The 14,663-nt window shown below is 39.3% G+C and overlaps 1 protein-coding gene across 5 annotated transcripts in view; it reads left to right on the forward strand.

The window, feature by feature from the left end:
* Positions 1–14,663, forward strand: part of IPO11 (importin 11) — a 242,114-nt gene that overhangs the window by 190,915 nt on the left and 36,536 nt on the right. The window lies entirely within an intron of this gene.

Raw genomic sequence — 14,663 nt, forward strand, 5'->3', positions numbered from 1 at the left:
CCGGTGCGCGAGACGGTACAATATGCTTGCTATCTGCTGAGTGCTCCTGGCTGGCTCAGTGAGGCCGGCCTGGGGGCACCTGGGTAAAAATAGGAATGATACCGGTCATCTCCCAGTAGATGGTACAGAACGGCTGGTAACCGTCTTCATCATAGCAACTGGGGCTGAGCTCCATCAGCGCCCTTCCCTTTCATGTGTTAAAGAAAAGATTCTGTACTGCCTGGACTATCATAGCAGTGGGATGCTGGGCTCTCTCTCCCCCACACTGCTTAATGTCTCTGCCTGGACTAATAGCAGTTGGAGGCTGCCTCCCCTCATTTTATCTCACTAACAAGTCAGTGTTTCTTATTCCTGCATTCTTTACTTCATCACACAAATGGGGGACACGCCCACGGTAGCCCAGGAAGGTTGGGGAGGAGGAAGCAACAGGTGGGGTTGGTTGCAGGGGCACCCCCTGTAAATGGGATGCAGCTCATCATTTCTGCGGGGATCTGACACGGAGCAGCTGTGCTCTCTGGTCTCTTGATACACTGGTTCTCTTGTACACTTGCCTCCATATTCTGGGCAGGACTGACTATTCTTAGATACCATAAAGGAGGAATTGACTCGGGAGTCATTCCCATTTTTTCTTTTTGTGCCCCCCGGCGCCCTCACCCCGGGGCTCCCATGACAGCAGCAGATTACGGACGACAAATAACCGTCATCTCAAATGGCGCAGCAGACGGTACAGAACGACTGAACCGTCTCTGCTGTCATGCAAAGGCAAATGAATGCTGCTGCTGTGGCGCTCAGTATCGCCTCTGTCAGTGGCATCCAGTACACATACGGTGACAGCATAAAAAAAAAAAAAAGCTAAACGGGCTCCATGTTGCCGTGCTATGGCATCTGCCAGGGCAATGCCAGGGAAAAAGGGCGCAAAATGATTGTCTGGCATTGCTTTCCCGCGAGAAGGAATGAGTGACGACATTTACCAGAACACCCACAACAATGATTTTTGCGCCCATCAGCACTGGATCTCAACCCAGAATTCCAAGGGGCGGGGGGACGCGGAAACTATGGGATAGCTACAGAATAGCTACCCACAGAGCAATGCTCCAGAAATCGACGCTAGCCTCGGACTATGGACGCACACCGCCTTATTAATGTGCTTAGTGTGGCCGCATGCACTCGACTTTATACAATCTGTTTTACAAAACCGGTTTATGTAAAATCGGAATAATCCTGTAGTGTAGACGTACCCTAAGTAGCATGTGTGTTAAGAGATGCAGGATTCAAAGGCATGAGGATGCTCCCTTTTAGCTTGATAATAACCTGGCTAGTCCTAGGCTGATAAACATTTGAGCCAGAATTTATTGATCCTACAATAAACATGGTGCCACCTCAGGTTTTTATCTATATATTCATGAAGTGTATTCAATAAATTACAGCACCCAACAACTCCAATATGGGAAGGATTATGGGGTGGGAAGGGTCAAGGTCAGAGTCTGATGTTCTCTGGCAACCTTGGTCCCTTGAGGGCAGTTGTTTGTTGGTGCAAATTAGAGCATCACTTTATATACTCTAATTTAAGATAGGGGGGAGGAGAGCTGTTTTGTCAAGTCATCAATATCAGAGGATCAGCAGATTGTTGTAAAGCTTCTGATCTTGCAACTTCACTAAATGAAGCCCAGTACCCAGGCATCTAAGCTGACCAGTAGCCATTTAAGGGTATTCACCACCCGTAGTCTCCAGCAATGCTTACTACGTGTGCTATAGAAAATCAATATATTAGATTTATCAGTGCTGAAGTATATATAGTAGCAGACTAGCTCTGTGCTCTGCAACCCTTCACTTTATTTTTCATATCAAAGTGGCTGAATTCCTGCTGCAGGTACAAAGTGGAGCCTGACTTTAACTCCCATCCCATGACTTGGTCTTTTCATGACTTCCAGTCCATCAGTGGTTTCTCATCTCCTCCCTATACTCTCTTCCCTTTCTGCCTTTGATGTGGCTGTTGAGTCTCTCCAGGATTCACTCTCTACCATCCTTAACTCTTTTGACCTCTTTCCCATTGCAAAGTCTGCCCCGCCAGCCCCTATCCCTGGCTCACCTCCAACATCCACTTCTAATGTTTCTGCTCTCCTATTTCAGAGGATCTCTGACAGAAATCCTGTGACCAGACTGACTTCCTTCATTGCAAATGAATTTCTCTTTCTTCAATTCTGCCATCTTCCTTGCTAAGCAATTCTGCTTCTCTAACATAATTGAATCCCACACCCACAGTCCCAGCTGCCTTTTTGACACCGTTGTCTCACATCTCAAACCCTCTCCTCTTTCTGCCTCCATTTGTCTCTCTGCACAGGATCTTGTCAATTTCTTCCAGAAGAAAAATGACAAAATACGAGGCCTTTCCTTCCCTTCCTACACTCTCTCCTCCTCCAGCATCAAACACAGAAGCTTCTAATCTTGTCTCCTCCTCTAACCCCTCCACTTGCATCAGTGACGCCCATGCCCTCCCCTGATCTCCCTTTTGCCCACTGTCATGCCCTCCCTAATCTTCGCCTGAACTTCTTTCCTGTGACTTTTTCCCCTCACAACATAAGCATGCTTTAGTCTTCCCCAGATTACAAAAACCCACCTTTGAGCCACCTGTCTCTCCAAATACTTCCCCTTCTCCCTTTCATCTCTAAGCCGTTTGAACACACTGATTACAATGTGCACTCAGTTGAAACTGCTTTCACCCAAATATCTAGTAATCTATTCCTTGCCTAAAGCACAGGACTAGTATACTACCTTCATGATCCTTGGCCTGTCAGTCAGCTTTGGCATTTCCTCCTTTAGTGTTCATGACTCTGTCCACTCCTGGTTCTCCTCATACTTATCTAATTGCTCATTCAGTGTGTCCTCTAGAGTTCTTCCTCATTTCCCTTCAACTTTCCATGAGAGTTCCATGGGGCTCTGTCCACTTCTCTTCTCCCTCTACACCTTATTTCTGTAATATCATCTGCAAACATAAATTCAGCGACCTTCTCTGCGCTGCCAACTCACCAGTCTGCCTCTTTGCTCCAGATTTATCTATTCAAACTAAAACCTTGTCCTGTCTCTTTGACATCTCCTTGTGGAGGTCTAGCTGTCATATCAAACCCTAATATTACTCTCCCTAAGCCCTTTCTGCTACCTCCTGTCTCAGTCAGTGTGGACAACACCACCATCCTGCCTGACACAAAGGGCGTGTAATCTGGGTGTGACCTTTGACTCAAACCCCTCTCTAGATCTTCACATCCAGGCTGTGTCTAAATCTTGCAGATTCTTTCTGTATAACTTCGCTAACATGAAACGTTTCGTATCCATCCACACAACTAAAACTCTCCTCCAGGTACTTATCTTGTATCAGGATTACTGCAACATCCTTCTCTAGGGCTTTGACAATTGCAACCTTGCCCTGCTCATATGCATTCAGAATGCTGCTGCAAAGATCAGTCTTCTACTCATCTCTTTGACCATGTCACCCCTCTATTTGCATCCTCCACTGGCTTCCACTCTCTGTCACATCTAATATAACTTACTTGTATTCACTTTCAAGGCCTCTCACAGACTATCTCCACCCTACTTAATGAGGTGTCGACTCCTGCTTCCAGTTGGCCTATGATGTTAACATTTGTCACTCACTTGATAAATCTTCAACCAGGAACCTTCATGCTTTCTCCCATGCTGCTACTCATGCTTGTGAGGAGCTTCCTGAAAAAATCTGCAAAATTACTTTATCATCTTTCTTCAGATCGCTCCATAAAACTCTCTGCCAGGATGCTTACATAAATCCTGACAAAAGCTAGGCTGCTGGTGTGGTGAGACCCACTGCCTATCATGTTGACCTATGTAGTGTCATTGTTTCCTTGTATCCCCCATCTGTCTCTCTATCCAGCTATCATCTATTTTTTTTTTATACTTAAATTGTAATCTCTTTGGTGCAGAAGGCTGTCTTTTTGTTCTGTGTTTGTACAGCACCTAGCACAATAGGATCCTGGTAACTAGGGCTCCCAAATACTATAACAACAATAACAATAATTAGCAACCTCAACTAAAATGTCCCTTGAGACATGGGATGTTAATGTGGGCCTGATAAAATTGATGAAAGGTTCTTTTGAACCACTCAGATCCTGTAACGTTAAGTATTTTATAGAATACTTAACTCTCAACAAACAGGTTGAGAGTTCATCAAGTGCACCCCCTGATACTGAGGCAGGACCAAGAAAACCTAGACCATCCTTTGCCCAACCTGTTCTTAAAAATATCTAATAATGAGATTTTCACAACCTCCCTTGGAAGACTTTTCCAGAACTTAACTACCCTTATAGTTAAAAAGTTTTTCATAGTATCCAACCTAAATCTTCCTTACTACAGATGAAGCCCAGTACGTCTTGTCCTATCTTCAGTGGGCATGGAGAACAATTGATCACTGTCCTCCTTATAACAGCACTTAACATAACACATTTAAAGACTGTCATCAGGTCAGTCTGTTGTCCTCCCCCACCCCTCCCCCAAAATCTTCTTTTCTGAAAACTAACCATTGTTGTTTTTAACCTTTCCTCATAGGTCAGCTTTTCTAAATATTTTATCATTTTTGTTGCTGTCATCTGGACTCTCTCCAGTTTGCCTACATCTTTCCTAAAGTATGGCGTATAGATTTGTACGCAGTACTTCAGGGCCTCATCAAGTAGAATGGGACAATCACCTCCCATGTCTTTCATATGACACTCTTACAAATAGCCCCCAATATTATATTAGCTTTTTTCGCAACTGCATCACATTGTTGACTCATATTCAATTCATGATCTCTATAACCCCAGATTCTTTTCAGGAGGACTACCACCTAGCCTGTTATTTTCCACTTTGTAGTTGTGCTTTTTTGATTTTTTTTCCTAAGTGAAACACTGTGCACTTGTTTTTGTTGAACTTCATCCTGTTGAATTCTGACTAATTCTCCAATTTGTCACAGTCATTTTGAATTCTAATCCTGTCTCCCAAAGTGCTTGCAACCCCTCCCAGCTTAGTATAATTTGCATATTTTGTAAGCAGACTTTCCGATCCATTATCCAAGTAATTCATGAAAACATTGAATATTTCCAGACCGAAGACTGATCCCTGTGGGACTCCACTAGATACACCCTCCCAGTTTGACAACGAATCATAGATAACTGCTCTTTGTGTATGGTATTTCAAACAGTTGTGCACCCACCTGATAGTAATTTCATCTTGATTACATTTCCTTTTTTACTTATGAGACTGTCATGCGGGTCTATGTCAATAGCCTTACATGAAAGATGATATTCCTGGAGACAGTTTGTAGAGTGAGCAGATTTCAAGTCCTGGCAACTTTTATCCAAACTTTTCTAAATTTTACCAGGAGATGTCAGGGCCTCAGCAACATCCAAGAGTCCTCTCCAAGAAGATGAGGGTGTTCCATCTTAATGATCCTATTGTCTTATAAACATTTTTCCCATCCTGATGAGGTCAATCTGCACATGCTCAATATTAAAAGATCTTTGGGATTGTATTTGGAACAGTTTTTGCCTAGTTTTTTAATTTTATTTGTACAGTGTTGGGAAGGAGAAGTTACATGTATGCATTATTAACCAAGAAAAACAAATAGTTTTTGCAAAAACAGATTTTTCCTACTGAGAAAATTTCAGGTGAAATCCAGGAGGTTTTTTAGGTAAAACATAATTTTTTAAAAGCCACAAGCCACTGAATTATCTTGAAGTGAGAAGATTTTCAGGCTATATTTATTCACATCTTCATTATTTGTTGATTGTAGTCTGCATGCATATGAGGTCTTCCAAATTATTTATTTATTTATTTATTACTGCATGGACAGGCTTGTTTGCAACATAATTTACACAGCTCAATTTCAATATTTAAAGTGAAGTGATGTAGGCTGTTTGGCACTTAACTCCCACCACCAGTATGAGAAGTGAGTCCCTAGGTGGTTCTGCTCATGACAGCTTCAGCTGTAAACAGAAGCTTGTTCCCGAAGTCGAGAGTAAATTCCCCATACTTTTAGTTTTACACTTTGAGTACTGCCAATTACATAATTGGCACACTGCAAGTATATGTACTTATAATGTATAATTATAAATCCTCATTAGGTAATTACAGTTAATTATTATGTACTTTTGCTTCCCTCCGCCACTTGCTAATGTCAACTTTAAATTATGAAAATAAAATTTCACCACAAGAGGTTTTATTCACAATTTAAGAAAGGGATAAAAACTGCTTTGTAAAGTTGTGTATGCCCCCTCAAGATGCTTATATAACGAGCTTGTTACTTCACAAGCATGAGAATAAATAATTTTGGCATACATCCCTTGCCCCTCTCACCCACACACACTCACTCATCCTACTAGCAGAAATATTCCCCTCTGATATTGGTACATTTGGGGAGTTGTGGCATAGGTGGGACACATCTCTGTAGTGTCTGTGGGAAAAGATGAATACCCTTTGCCCTTGTAATTATGTGTACTGGTGGACATGTTGACTGCCAGATAACGGTACAGTTTGACTTACTTCAGTAAGAATTGTGTTGTGGCCTCAGCCTTTAGTCTAGTTACCGGTGTGTTTTATTTCTGCATCATCTTGAGTGTCGTAAGCAAAGATTCTTTCGCATGGTGAGTGTTTTCTCTAACGGCATTGGCAGGAGGCCTGGATTTAAAGGCATGAAGGGACTGTGGTAATCATCTGCTGTATAACACAGGCCACAAATAATTCCCACAGCATGTATTTTAGAAAAATGTCCAAACTGGATTTAAAAATTGCCAGTGATAAAGAATCCTCCACTACCCTAGGTAAATTGTTCCAATGGTTAATTACTCACACTGTTAAAAATTTATGCCTACTATCCAGTCTGAATTTTTTTAGCATCAACTTCCAGCCATTGAATCATGTTATATCTTTCCTTGCTAAACTGAAGAGCTCATTGTCAAATATTTGTTCACCATGTAGGTGTTTATGGACTGTAATTGAGTCGCTCCTGAACCTTCGCTTTGTCAAAGTAAATAAATTGAGCTCTTTGACTCTGTCACTACAAGGCACGTTTTCTAGTTCTTTGATCATTCTCATGGCTCTTCTCTGTACTCTCTCCATTTTATATCAATATCTTTATTGAATTGTGGACATATATACAATGGGCAGACACTATGCAAACTTTCTTGTATAGCTCTCTATCTGTGTATGTAACTGCCTCTCTGTTTGCACCTGTTCATGTTTCTTGAGGCAGGGACTGCCAGCTGAATTGTGCCACTTAAAGCCTTCTCTGCGCTACAGAATTTACTCATTGCTGACATGTTTGCAGAGAAACCGTTGCACTATTGCTAATTTCAGGATTCAAAACTCATGAGTTAAGCCCCTTAAAATCAAGAGATTGCTATAGAGACCGTGAAATTTTACCCTAAATTTTATGCTGAGATTTTGACAGTGTATTGCAGCTGAAACCACAATTGTATACTATTTTTACATTGTTACCTACTTTTTTCCCTACCTTCTATGAAAAATAAACACTGGCATAAGCAAAGTTGGCTCTCCAAGTTAAGGAGTTTCACTGTATTTTTTCTGTCTAGCATACTTAAATTTACAAAGGGAAAAAAATCAGTACAGAATTTGCAAGTTCAAAAGAATAATTGTGGTGATATGAATTGTTTTTCATCTATTGTGTGCAGTTTAGTGTAATTTGTAATAAGTATAGGTTTGGGTTTCTCTTTAAAAATCCACTTTGATACCATCTTTAATGTTGTTATTTTCTGAATAAGATAAAGATAGATCAATTTAGTTCTTGTTTTGAACTTACTGCATATTTTCCTGCTATGCATAAATTGATGCTCTGAATTGGTTAATATTCATAGCCTGAATTATATTAGCTTTAATCTAACATAGGTTGGCGGGTAGAGATAAGATACAGGTGGCTTGGAAAGATTACAGTTGATGCAACAATTGTGTATTCGCAGTCTGCATCTATAGACCAATCTTTTCATTTAGAATCTGATAAATTACTGTCTTTGAGACTTAGTATAAATATTTACAAGTATTATAGTAATTTATATGCATTGTACATGCCTTCTGACATTAATTTTTAACATGTAAAATGCAATGACATTAGTAATTTTTATCCAATGGTAATGTGAGCATATTTAGATGGAAGTCACCACAGCATTCAAACTAAATGTTATTTATTAGCATAAGACATGACATTTCCATTACCACTGGAGAACAAGATGAATAATAAGTTGAAATGCGGTGATCTAGCTCCACATTATTTGGGATAATGCTTTTTAAAGTTGTGATTTTTTTTTTTTTTTAGTTATCAAAATGTGGCTTTCAGCCATTTATGAATATTGCTCCTTGAGAGGGACCTAAGATTTTGAGAAGCAGCTATTTCAGTTGTTTAATATCTTGTGTACCAACCTCATTGTGGGTATATTTTTGTTCTCTCTCCCCACTTGCACCTTCTTTCCTAAGGAATGAATTGTTATCAAATACCATTGCAGTACAATAACTGTTGAGGTAGCACCTAGAGGTCCCAACGAAGATCAAGGGCCTGCGGTGCTCAGTGCTGAATGTAGAAAGTGAAAGACAGTCTTTGTCCCAAAGATCTAACAATGTAAATAGACAAGAGAAAACAAAGGGTGAGAGTAAGAAAACATTATTGTTCCCATTTTGTAGATGGGGAACAGAGAGAGAGTGATATAAGTGGCTTACTCAGGGCCACAGTGGCATGAATGCTGCCTGTGGCAGAGACCGGATTTGAACCCAGATCTCCAAAATCTCAGTTCAGCACCTTAACCACAGAACCATAATTCAGTGACTTTTTAGTAATTATATTTCAAGGTAGTTGTTTTTTTCTTGTGATGCTGCAGATATGTTATAAATTTTTAAAAATAAAATGAGACTGAAGATATTGAAGGTGTTTATAGGCATTTCACTAACTTGTAATGAGACTTAGACTTCTAAATGCCTAAGGGTTTGTCTATATGAACATTTAGTTCACACCAAGCTGGAGTACGAAGCTACCTCACACTAGCCTGTTGCACACTGACTGTCTGTGTAGACCTTGCTGATGTGTACTACCCCATTGCGAAGTGGGATTGATTAAAGCATACTAAGGAACTGTTAGTGCACATCAGCAGGGTCCACATGGACAGTTAGCGCATGGCAAGCTAGTGCAGGGTTGATTTACACCCCAGCTTGCCACAAACTATATATTTGTGTAGACAAGCCTTAAGTTGCTTTTGAAAACGGGACTTGGGAGGCTAAGTCATGTAGGCATTTTTGAAATTTTTTTGTAATCTTTGCACGTTGCTAAAACTTTTCCTTTGGAATAATACATGTAAAGACTCTTTTTTGCCAACACTGATCTCTTTATTTACAGTTACACCCATGGATATTTTGTATTAAGAATCAGTAATATCAATTTAATAAGCATAATTTTTTGTCTCTTCTACACCAATCCATAAACAGAAAAAACAGGGTAATCCAACTACCGTATTGGAATATGGCATTTCCAGTAGAAAATAGGAGGAAACATATTCTAATTCTCTTCTGTGCAAGTTTAACACTTCCCCATTTCTGATCAAACCATTTTACTAGAGATAAGTCTGAGTTCCAATATACCCTCCCATATTTCCCCAAAATTTTGAAGTATTCAGGACTTATCTCTGTTTCTTACTTCCTATTTCAGGAAGCATAGAAGCTAATTCCTGTCATGGTTTGGAGAGGATTCACAAATGTCCAACTGATAACAATCACCTTCTTTTTCTTCTGGATTATAGAGAAAAATCAAGAGATAAGGAGCACAACTTCATGAAATCTTGGATAGCAAGCAGTATGTTATTGACCCTTGGTTTCTAAATCTCCCACTCCTGAGATCCTAGGCTCTTTGAATTTCAGCACTGCCTACTGTTATGGTCTGTGCTAAATAGCTCTCCAGTGCTTTCAAAACCACACTCTTTGTATAATATGTATTACATGTTTCAGGGGGGTTTTGCCTCCACATTGTCTCTTTCCCTTAATTGGTTTCTATCCCATCAGGGTTCATGGAGCTGCTCCAGCAGCTCTTTTGGCCTCATTGATATTATAAATTTAGTAATTCTAACATCAGTTATCTCAGACTGAGGCTCCAATACCTGCTACTGAGGACTACCTATTCAATTCCAGACTAGTTATGAGCTCCTTAACGGACTACCTGGCAGCAGTACAGCTAATTATCCTGCCATTCAGTATTTTCACACCCTACACTTGGTAGATTCCTGAAAGGCCTTATGCATGTGTACTCTTGGGCAGCCACCCCTTCCTTGAGATATTAATGCTGAGCAGATTGGTGCATTCACCATTTGAGCCCCTAGCTCCAAATTTCCTTTTCTGCCTAGCCATCAAAACAGATTTCCTAGTAACAATAACATCTGCTAGAAGGATGGGAGAAATAAAAGCATTAGGACCTCTCTATGTACTTGACACCTCATTCAAAATTTTTACCAAAGGTAGGCTATGACTTCCTTCTCAACCAATTGCTACACCTACTTGTCATCTCCCATAAACCTCATTCCAACAAAAGGGTGGGAAGCAAGATTTCACACCCTTTTGGACACTTGTCTTTTTAAGTAGACTGTACTAGGCCTTTTAGGGTGCTCCCTCCCCCAGGAACTTTTCAGCTTACGCAGATAGGGTAAAAAGTCAGATTATATTGACCCAGAAATGATCTAATTGGTTTTCTACACACATTAAGACATGCTGTGATTTAACTAGCTTAGACCCACCGTGAAGAATTACAGCCCTTTCCATCAGAGATTAGGCAGCTTTGCAATCTTAGAAATCTGTAGGACAGCAACATGTGGTTTGGTACATACATTTACAAAACATTACTCCTTAGTGAAGGCAATAAGATCTGATTCCCACTTTGGCAGAGCTGTCTTATACTCACTATTCAGCTGGATTCTGAGAACGCTCTTCTTAAGAATTAGGTTATTACTTGTGAGTCACCAAGAGTGGAATACATATGGGCAGGCACTTGAAGAAGAAACGGTTAATTACCTTAATTACTGTTTTTCAAGATGCATTTTCCATAAATATTGAATGACCCACCATCCTTTCCCACTACCATGAAGTCCTTTAACAGCTGGATTCTGTATTGGCAAGGAACTGTGGGACAGTTGGGGTTGCCCCACTGTTTATACCCTGTGATGGGGAATTCTGCAATGTGCTTCAGTTGAATTTGGAAAGGAGCTATGTTTTACCTGTAATGTTAACACAGAATTATTATTATGCTTATGTACAAGAAGATAATTTCAGGCAGTAATTTATGGTTTTCTTTTAAAGAAAACAAGACAGTGTTTGCTTTTAATGTACAAAAGAAGCACAGCATGCATTTTATGAATATGGCCTTGCCACTATTCTGTAATATTTGGACATTCTAATTTTTGCTTCCCTTGAAATTTCTGTTAGCATCTGTCATTACAAAACAGCTTGCAGAACTAGCACTCTAGATTGAAAGATTTTCAAGGCAAGTATTGTACTTTTTGTCAGTAAAATATCATGCATATTTATGGGCACTATATAAATAATATTTGATAAATTGAGAAATCTGGAGAAAAAAAATCGAAAATACAGATTTAATACAGATTAAATACTGTTAATTCCAGCCATTTTTTTGTCCAAGAGATACTCTGTAACAAGGCCATTACTGCTTTTATAAGGTGAAAATGAAAAGTGTAGGCTTTGGGCTATTTTAATAGGTAATGCTGTTTTAGGCTCAGATCTTGCAAATGACAGTGTATGAGCAGGGTGTTGCAACCACACACTATCATTTGCAGGCTAGGACCTCAGTTGGTGTGTACATGACATTTGCTGTGCTCTGTACATGAATTAACAAGACATTCTAACTTCTTTTTTATGTATATTCCATTTATGTTGGAATTGCTGTGTTTCAAAAAAAAGTGTTACTTTTTCAATCCTCTCCAAAAAATGGCTTGAAATGAACTTAGGGGTCCTACTGTTTGTTTCAATAGCTGTGAAATTAAGCACAAAAGACAATTTTAACTAAAATGGCAAACTGTATTACTATTACAAATTGCTGCAAAAAATCTATATGCTCACTGAAGGGACAAGAAATCATTGTTCAGTGTTTACTAGATATTCTAAAAAAGCTTCTATAAAAATTCCCACTGATTGGGCATACTAAGGATCTGTCAACAACATTCTGTGCAGCTGGAAAGCTGTTCATCTGTTACATTTGCAGTGTTGCTAAGGATTATATAAAAGGGGGACAAGCCTGAGGAAACAAAAATTTCATACGGATGAGAAGGGCTGTTGAAAATCCCAGGTCAAATTCTCTGAGGATGTTACTCTGTTAAAGTAATGGAAAGAATTTGGCCTTCTAAAAAGAATTTACGTTCTACAAAGAAACATCCATAATTTTATGAAGCAAACATGTAGGAAAGATGAGAAATCAACCCTTTAAATTTGGTTAGCGTACAGTTAGCGTAACCTTACTGAGATGAATGATGCAGTTTGGAACAGTTTAAGGGTGCTGGAAGTTATTTTCATATCAGCATTTTTGTGTCAAAAATACCTTTTTTAATACATTGAAACAGGTTACTGAGATGAATGATGCAGTTTGGAACAGTTTAAGGGTGCTGGAAGTTATTTTCATATCAGCATTTTTGTGACAAAAATACCTTTTTTAATACATTGAAACAGGTTACTGAGATGAATGATGCAGTTTGGAACAGTTTAAGGGTGCTGGAAGTTATTTTCATATCAACATTTTTGTGCCAAAAATACCTTTTTATTATATGCAAAGCTGGTAGCAACACCTGTATTTAAGGTATTTCCATTATAAGAGATTACGTTCAGTTCCTTACAACCTTGCCAAATTTAGGGCTTAAATTTTCCCTGCCAGATATGTGCCTCAGGATGATTTTTGTAAAGTTTTAGCAAAAACCGTTCAGTGGTTTCTGAGAACAAAGTTAGGGAAAAGTATGTTGTTTTGTCTCATTGATTTTTTTATTTTTATTTTTTTAACAACCATTTTGTTGAGAAGCTTTAGTGCATCCAGGTATTGGAGCAGAAACTTGAAATTTGGCTGGGGGTTTCACCATGATATCAACCATGTGCCCTTTGCTGTCCCCATGAAAATCTGCCCGCATCTAGCAAAGTTAAAAGCCTCTGAAAAATTACAGTTTGGACATCCGCTGTAGAGGTTTGTTAGAGGCAGGCAGCATTATATTCCAAAGATTTATCTGCACTGAGAATCCTCCATTGCCACACAACTCTTGGGTCAATATGGTTCTAGGTGAATAAAATGCTTATAAAAGGTTACACGCTTTGAAAAATCAGACCCTAGAACTCTCAAGTTGGGCTCCTAATGTTAGTAGACATTTGAAAAATTTGTTCTTAATCTCCCAGTGGTTCAATTTCTTATCTGCAAAGTGGGGATAATATCTTACACTGGAAAGGTGTTGTAAAGATAAATTCATTAATGTTTGTGAATGGTTCTGGGTGTCATAGAAGAGTCCATGAGAAATTTAATAATTTTGTATTCAGTGCAGGTTTTAAGTACTATGCAGTAAATAAGACATGGGGCCATACACTGAATGATGAGGATAAAAAGGCATAGTGACCAGATATCCATCTTGTGCACTGAATGAGGCAAGGTCCTGTAGAAAAAATAGTAAATAAAGGTTATCTTAATGCACATTGACGAAGGAGCCAAATTAAGGTTCAACAGGCAACCTTAATTCTGGCAGTTTTCTGACTTTTGAGTGTTTGATTTTGTGACCTTAATGTTCTTAGCACAGTGCTTTTGTGTGTAATATGCATGCTCAGTAGGGACAGACTCTTCAGAGATTTTAGCTGCCAAGCTATACTAAGTCTCCACTAATCTTCAGAGGCTTATAACTTGGCCAAATTTGAGTGGATTTTTCACAGGGATGGCAAACACACACACATCTGACCCAAAGCCCTCCTCAGCCCTTCCTCTCCAGCCAATTTTAAGTTGCTGTTCCAAAGCAAGGGGACATTAGATATCCTCAAAGAAAAAGTTACCAATGTTTTAATTTGGACAAAACAATGGGTTTATCCCTAACCTCATTCTTGGAAATGGCTGAAGTGTTTTAACTGAACTTTTCCCCCAGAAAAGTTCATCATCAGGTAGATATCCAGCATGTAAAATTTCAGCCATAACACTTGCAGTTTGGAAAGTTATAAGTAACTGAATCAGTGTCTTATGGTGGTAAGTGTCAGGCAACCTTAATATCGAGTGGTGCTACCAGCCCTGCTTATCATCGGGATGACTGGATCACTGCTGTAAAAAGTTATTTGTGACATATGTCATGAATTTTGCATATATAACTACAAAACTGTAGAGGGATGATGATAACTTCTCCATTTGAAGCTGCACGGAGAATTTTAGGCAGTCATATTAATTTTGGCTGGAACATGGATGCAGAGATTTCCACTCTTACAGAAATGATCACAAGATCTTTTAATTATTGCAAGATTTCACAACCTCCGTTTTTATACCTCCCAAAGATGAAGCATAGGATTTTCAAAAGCACTTAAATGATTTAGGAGCACATGAAAGTCACTTGCATGCTTTTGAAAATTTCATCTGACACCTCCAGCAACACAATGGCATGTTA

This window comes from Chelonoidis abingdonii, chromosome 6 (assembly GCF_003597395.2).
Source record: "Chelonoidis abingdonii isolate Lonesome George chromosome 6, CheloAbing_2.0, whole genome shotgun sequence".
Classification (NCBI taxonomy): Eukaryota; Metazoa; Chordata; order Testudines; family Testudinidae; genus Chelonoidis; species Chelonoidis abingdonii.